General features: G+C 49.0%; 1 long non-coding RNA gene across 1 annotated transcript; it reads right to left on the bottom strand.

Moving 5' to 3' along the window:
• Positions 1–638: 638 nt before the first annotated feature.
• Positions 639–7,130, bottom strand: LOC121143451. The gene is made up of 3 exons (XR_005880632.1): positions 7,020–7,130; positions 1,553–1,664; positions 639–825 (listed from the first exon to the last, which is right to left on the bottom strand). It is a non-coding gene; the product is annotated as an uncharacterized LOC121143451 (long non-coding RNA).
• Positions 7,131–7,197: the final 67 nt, after the last annotated feature.

Genomic DNA, 7,197 nt, shown 5'->3' with positions numbered 1-7,197 from the left:
GAGGTGTTGGCTCCTGTGCAGCCAGCCCTTGCCCTAGACAGACCCAGTCTCCCCATGTACCCTGCTACTGCACATTTCCTGCTGTCTGGCTGCTTGCTCTTTGGATAGCAGTCATCCTGACAGGCACAAATATTGTGTGCAATATTCTTCTCTCTGGATTGTTATGTACATCACTAACTAGTTGCATCACGTTCGCTGAATGAGAAGGACCCTGTCATGTGCATCTCACCCCCCTCCACCCAGAGTATTAACTTCCACCATCCATGAACAAGTGAGGTGACAAGCTACATTCACTGGGGAGGGTTGTGTTGTGTTTGAGATTCTTCCAAAAGATCTCCACCACAAACAGGAGGCTTGGTGCCGATGCTTTCCTCTTAAAATTCAGCCATCAGTTCTAAAAATGCATTTGTCTAGCACTACTTGACTCTTGACCCTGGGGTTGCAGGGCTAAGCCTGGCTCATTCCTCTCAGGGGTCTTCATTCTGGCAGAGGAGAGGGTTAGCAAAGAAACTAAACTGTCTGATTATCCAATTGCAGCTACCTTAAGTGAAGTGCGCTAAGGGGTGGGGCAGGTGGCAGTGAAGAAATACTAGAAGATGACTGGAGATTGGGTCTTTGAACACTAAGTAAAAGCACCGTAGAGACCCAGAGGTAGAGAAGGCTGTGGTCATGTGGACATGTTGGAACATTTCTGTGTCATTTCCATACCAAGCCTGAGCCCAGGGAATCCAGGACCAGCCTAGCTCCCCTGCTCACAGGTGGAGGTCTGCTCACTGTCTTGCTGGGCTCAGGAGCAGGGAAGTCCAACAGTCGTCTGCCCCAGATCTGTAAACACAAGCTTTTGTGAGGCACTGAGCACCGGGCATGAGCCCCTTCCTAACAGCACTTCCTACTGCTCTTCCCTTACCTTGGGGCCTCTTTAGGAACCAAAGTGAGGGGCTGTAGAAAGGGACGGGCCCCACCTACCCCTGCCTCTGAAGTCTGTATCACATTGGGGTGACGGAAATCAAGAGCCCAGAATCTGCAGCTTCATTGGCCCGCAAGCAACTATTCAGCCAAGACACCGAGCAAGCAAGGGTCTCAAGTGAGGTGCTCACCTTGTAAACATAAGAACGGGAATTCGGTTTTTAGAAAGGGGGTGTGGTGGCATGAATTGTGATGCCAGCGCTGGGGAGGTGGGCACAGACAGATCTAGAGCTCACTGGCCGGCCTAGCCTACTTGGCAAATTCTAAGCCAGTGAGAGACTTTGTCTCAAAAACCAGTGTGGCTAGCATCTGAGAGTGGCAGCTGAGGTAGGCCTTGGACCTCCATGTACTCATCCACACTCACACACACAAGTCCGTCCCATTTCAGAGCGTCTCAGACAGCCACAGCTTTTAAGGGACAATGACACTGGACCCAGGGGAGGAACCGCTGCATTTCACCTCACTAGGAAGACAGAGGAGACAATGAAAGAACATGAATGACTTCTGAAGGTCTCCTGTCACAGTCATCATCAGACTGCTTGACACTTGGTTGGGCAGCTCAACCTGACTGACAGGATAACCTCACCTGGGAGTGGCAGGAGGCCAGGAGACAGGAGTCAGCGGTGCTTCCCACGGGGACAAGCTTGTCTCCTTTTTCTTGTGCTACACCTTGCAGATGATTCTGGGAACAACAGGGCCTGACCACATTAAAGAAAGATGATTCCATCGTGGATGATTCAGGGGATTAGACAATGACCTTGAATAAACACTTACATGGAAAAAACAAAACAAAACAGATAGACCCTTCCTGCTGTGAAAGGAAGCTGGTGTGACTGCCTCGGCTCCAACTCAGCAGTGGCTAGGTCCCTTTCAGGACCCACGATCTCACACTGGGTGCTAGTGGTGGGCTATCACAGTGTACCTGCATGGTCACTAGAGTCAGCATGTTCACTGGGACCTGCAGGATAGTGAGAGTGATTCTAGAATGTTCTGGAGGACAAAATGAAACCAGTCAGAGTGTGTCTGGGTAATGTCTGTTCTCACAGCTGTGATGAGTGCTGCTATTGTGATGATATACTATTTATGATTTATTTAACCTCCAAGCTGAAGATCAGAAAAGCAAGGCAGTCAACCACTAGCTCTTACCTCTACCTCAGCTCAGACCAAAGAGGTGATTCTTAGACTGCTCCCGATGTCACTGCTCCTCAGATTCCCTCAGACTGCTGTGCTCTCCTCAATGTGGCTGGAGACTAATCCTGAGAGTGACTACTGAGGACCCTGCTCCTCTCTTTTATATCTGCCTCTTCCTACTATGAGTTTGGCCTTCCTATGTGACGGAAGAGAAAGCCATAGGCTGTGTCTGTGGACCTCATGACTCTCTTGAAGCTTTGGGATGACGTCCCTGATCTATTTTCAGGACCACATCAGTGAGCAGAAATACTGTGCAGAGGGTGAGAAAAGACAGGTCCCTGATGCTTGAGTGGAGTCAGGTTTGTTTCTCTGTCTGTCTGTCTGCCTGCCTGCCTGCCTGCCTGCCTGCCTGCCTGCCTGCCTGCCTGCCTGTCTGTCTGTCTGTCTGTCTGTCTGTCTATGCAATCATTATACATGGGCACATACATATAACAGAGGGCCCCTGACTTAAGAGTTTGAACTTAGGATCTCCCACTTCATTGTGGTGTCAAAGCAATCCTCATTTGAAATCAAGCGTGCACATTTTAGCCTGTGAGCTTGTCGCAGGATAGTAATCTGCATCTGATACTCTACCGGCCACGAGTGCGGGCCTCACCCTCACTGGAGTGAACACCCCTCCCTCAGCACACGAAGTTGCTAAGCCTCTGCAGTCTGTAACTTGTACACTGAATACGTTTTCAACTGAGGGCAGTGTGGTGATCTTGACTGTCAACTTGATGAGATTCAGAAGCGCTATGGAAAAAAGCCTCTGGCAATGTACGTGAGGGAGTTTCTAGCGTAGGTTAGTGAGATAGGAGGGCCTCCCTTACCTGGGCACAGCACTGTCCCACAGGTTGGGACCTCAGACTGCGTAAAAAGCAAGAGCGAGCGAGCGAGCGAGCCGAGTAGCAGCATTCATTTCTCTCTACTTCCTGACTGCAGCTGCCTCCGGCACCTGTCACCTTGCCTTCCCCATCTTGAACTGTGAGCCCTGCCTCCAACCCTCCCCGCCTCCAACCCTCCCCGCTTCGTGCTGCTTTGGTCAGATATTTTGTTGATGCAATGAGAAAGAAATTGATACAGAGGGGTTCGGGAACATTTTCACGAGAGGTGTCTACGTATCTACGTGGATAGGTGTACCTGGGCGGGTGATGCAGCCCTGGGTAAGCCCGAACCCTCTCTGTGCCATGGTTTCTCTGTGAACGGAGTAAAGTTTGTGGGTTGATATCATTACAAAGCTCTTTGAACAGAGCCTGCCCACAGCTCCATTTGAATGCTAGTGATTACTGCTGGTTAGATGCGTGAGAGCACATCTAAGGCCCGTGGTTGGAATGTAATGGCAGCTCCCTCACCAGCAGAGTTTAGTCAATAAAGCAGGGGGCCTGACCTGAAGAGGTGGCAAAGAAGCTTCTCCACACAACACCAATAAAGGCATCTTACTTTTTAATGGAAAAGCACTGTGACTCCTAAGTATTTGTAATTTTCTTCAAAATTTGAACATTGGGTATAAAAGGGTGCGTGCGTGGGTGCGTGCATGCGTGCGTGCGTGCGTGTGTGTGTGTGTGTGTGTGTGTGTGTGTGTGTGTGTGTTTCTTACAAGGCAGGATCTATTTCAAATATACACCAGATCCTGACCATCATAACATCTTAGGAAAATGGGGGAGGGAGGAAGAAAGTGAAGGGAGTTGTGGAGATAGAAAAGAGAAGGAAGAGGGGAGAGAAGGAAAGGAGAAAGGACGGGAAAGAGAGGGAGAGGGGGGGAAATAGGAAAGGCAGGAGGAAGAGGAGGAGTAAAGGGAGACAGGAAGGCATGCAGGCAGAGGGAAGGAAGGAGGGGAGGAAGGGGGATGCAGGAGAAACATCTCAGCCAGTCTCTGTGTATCAGCTGCCAGCATACACTCCCTGCAGGCACTCTGACTCCCATTCAGCAGGGGCAGATACCGGCCGCAAGCATCACTACCTTACAAACCACAGTGAGCCAAGGGGGTTGACTAGGCACCGGAACCAGACACAGTCCTTCCTAACACAGGGAAGCCACAGAAGCTCTGGTTCCAGGCCTCCCTCTCCCTCTTCCCTAAGAAGACCTCTGTTTGCTTCCCACTTTCTGGGAGGGAGGCTGGAGAGAGTTCCCTTAGTTCCTAGTGGTTTGCTGAAAACAAGGGACCAAAAAGTCTTCAGCAAAAGGAGATAACAAAACAAACTAGCTGTGTCTTCCAGAACCTGAGGGTCTCACCCCCTGCTTCAGAGAACTTGACTGTGTGCTATTAGCAGGAGGGGGCTTCAGGAGAGGCAGGAAGAAGCAGCTGGAATTACCTCTCATTCAGGACTCTTCAGCCCAGTCTATTGTAACAAGGAGACAGTTCCTCACCACAGCATGCACAAAAATGTGCATTTCCCACAGTTCTGGAGGCAGGGAGTCTAAGATCAGGGTGCTCCAGTGTGGATCTTTTCTGTTCACATGGTGGGGACTTGGGCACTTTGGAACTTTTTGTGTTGGGTGGGGATTCCTGTGAATGACTGGAGATAGGAAGTCAGACTGCACCAGGGACCAGCATCCTGGTGGACTTTACATACCCCCTGACTGCATTAATGAGGTCTCCACTCGCCCTAACTCATCACCTCCCTCCAGCTCTAGCTCTTATACATTATGTGTGGCGGAGTGTTCACACACATCCTTTGGGGATGGGGCAGGTTCAATCCATAACATCCTAAATAGGGAAACACAAAAGGCCGTGGGAAATGCTCAGCTGTCTTGCATTCACAAGGATCAGAGTTCAGCCCATCAGCACCCACATTAAGGAAGGCAGATGCAGTGGTGTGCACTTGTCATCTGGAGTCTGGGGAGGCAGAAACAGGACAATCCTTGGATCCTTGGGGTACTGGCCAGTCAGTCTAGTCTATTTGGCAAGCTTCAGGCTAGTAAGAGACTTTGTCTCAAAAGCAAGGTAGGTAGTTCCTGAGGAACACCAGAAGTTGTCCTGTGGCTTCTACACATATGATTACACATATGCTCTCTCTCTCTCTCTCTCTCTCTCTCTCTCTCTCACACACACACACACACACACACACACATACACACACACACACACACACATGGAAAGAAGATAACCAAATTTGTATTCAGCATGGTACTTTTCTGTGACCCTTTCCCTAATTTCTTAAAACATATAAAGCATTTAAACTATGTTGTTATTGGTGGAAACTGTATGAAGTGATTGTTCAATGAGTTATCATATAGTGAAATACAATATAACACACACACACACTCACACACACCTAGCTAGATTTGGTGGTGAATGCCTATAATCCCACATTCAGGAAGTCAAGGCAGGACAAGCCCAAGTTTGAGGCTAGCCCAGGCTACAGAAAGATCCTGTCCTAAAAGAGGAAACGAGAATGAGAGGGCGAATACTCAAGACTGACCACATCTATGTAGAAATTTTCTTTGTTTCCTGAGATATTGATTTTTAAATATCTGATTCTGTGTCTTTGAGCTACTGAACTCAGGTGAGAAAACAAAACAACAGCTCCCAGTGGGCCTTACAATTCTAGACTGCTTGTCAGTGATGGAAAATGTTAGAGGGTTGATATTTAAACATTAGGATTGTATACATGTTTTCTTTCTGTGTTAGATTCTCCTATGGGTTTACTTTGCTTACATCAGCTGTTTGCCAACTCCAGTTTGCATGCAGGTGCAAGATGCGGAAGGCAGGGTACCCATTGGGATAATAAGTAATATACCGTTATAGCAATACAGGGTTATAAATGGTGTGAGATGACAGTGGCAGGTGTAGCCTGCCAATCTTTTTAGGTGAATTATTTTTAAACAGGAAACTGCTCTGTTAGATTGGCATATATTGCCTGCTGAAGGGAGTCCAAAAGGGGTGTGTGTGTGTGTGTGTGTGTGTGTGTGTGCATTCTTGTGAGAGCACACTCAAGTTTTACACACACAAGCCAATTAAGGTGAGGACTCCCGGAAATTGCTTTTTGAAAAGGTCTACAGGTATTTGGCACAAAGCCACTGCCACTTCATTTGCTGGTGGGAATGAGTTTTGTGGCTAAGTGAGGTAATGACTGACCCCTTCCTTTTTTACAGGGAGAGCCTGTAGATGGCTGAGGGTTGGCAGACAGGGGTATGGAGGTATGAAGCAGATGATGGGCTTCCTGTGCGTGGCTGGGGATAGGAAGTCGGCCTGCATCAGCGGGCAGCCGTGTAGGTGAGCTTGAAAGCTTCCTGGAAACGGGCTCTGGTGTTCAGGACGAATGCCATTTACTCACGTCAAGCAGTCTAGAGGAGGCCACTGTTTGAGGCCAAGCTGCGTTGCTAGTCCCTGGCAGGCCCGAATGGAGGCAGTCACTGATGCTAAGTGTGACCATTAAACTGAGCTTTGAAAACTAGCTTTGCGCTAGTTTCCCCCAAAGCAGAGGAGCCTAGCCAGCTTAATCAACACAGTCATGTTTACCACGGACGGAAAGAAGCCTGCAAAGAGAAGCCCCCTTTTGTTATTATGTTTGCTTTCTCCAGCCTCTTTCTGCCTGTCAAGTCAGCTCACTGGACACTCACTCTATTTACAGGTTGAAACAAACAAACAAACAAACAAAAAGCCCACAACCAAATCAGACCTTTAAACTAGACTCCTGCTACCTTGGGTCAGATACTCATCTCAGGAGGTGAAGGCCAGGATAAAGCAAGGTTAACTTTTCCCCAGCTGACTGCTCTACAGCAATGTGAACACTGTACAAGGAGTTCAAATCCCAGCAAGGTCCGCTTTTCAAGGAGGGTTTCTATGGCCCCTATTGTTACACAGGCGCTTACTTGGAGTCTGGGGTGAGGGTATCAGGGACCAGAATTCAGGATACCTGAAGCAGCAATGGCAAGGTACCTGATGTTCCCATGAACGCATCTTTGCAGGCACCCCACGTGAGTCTGTTACACATGAGCACAGGGAACCCTAGGGACCTGTCTCCAGATCTTAGAAACAGACACCACGATCTAGAACCTGGAACAGGGAGGAATGCGCGTGCGCTCTGTGTGTGTGCGTGGGGGGGCGGCGCATGCGC

The sequence above is a fragment of the Mesocricetus auratus genome, unplaced genomic scaffold (assembly GCF_017639785.1).
Source record: "Mesocricetus auratus isolate SY011 unplaced genomic scaffold, BCM_Maur_2.0 Super-Scaffold_100013, whole genome shotgun sequence".
Lineage (NCBI taxonomy): Eukaryota > Metazoa > Chordata > Mammalia > Rodentia > Cricetidae > Mesocricetus > Mesocricetus auratus.
This window is presented reverse-complemented; position numbering and strand designations above follow the sequence as displayed.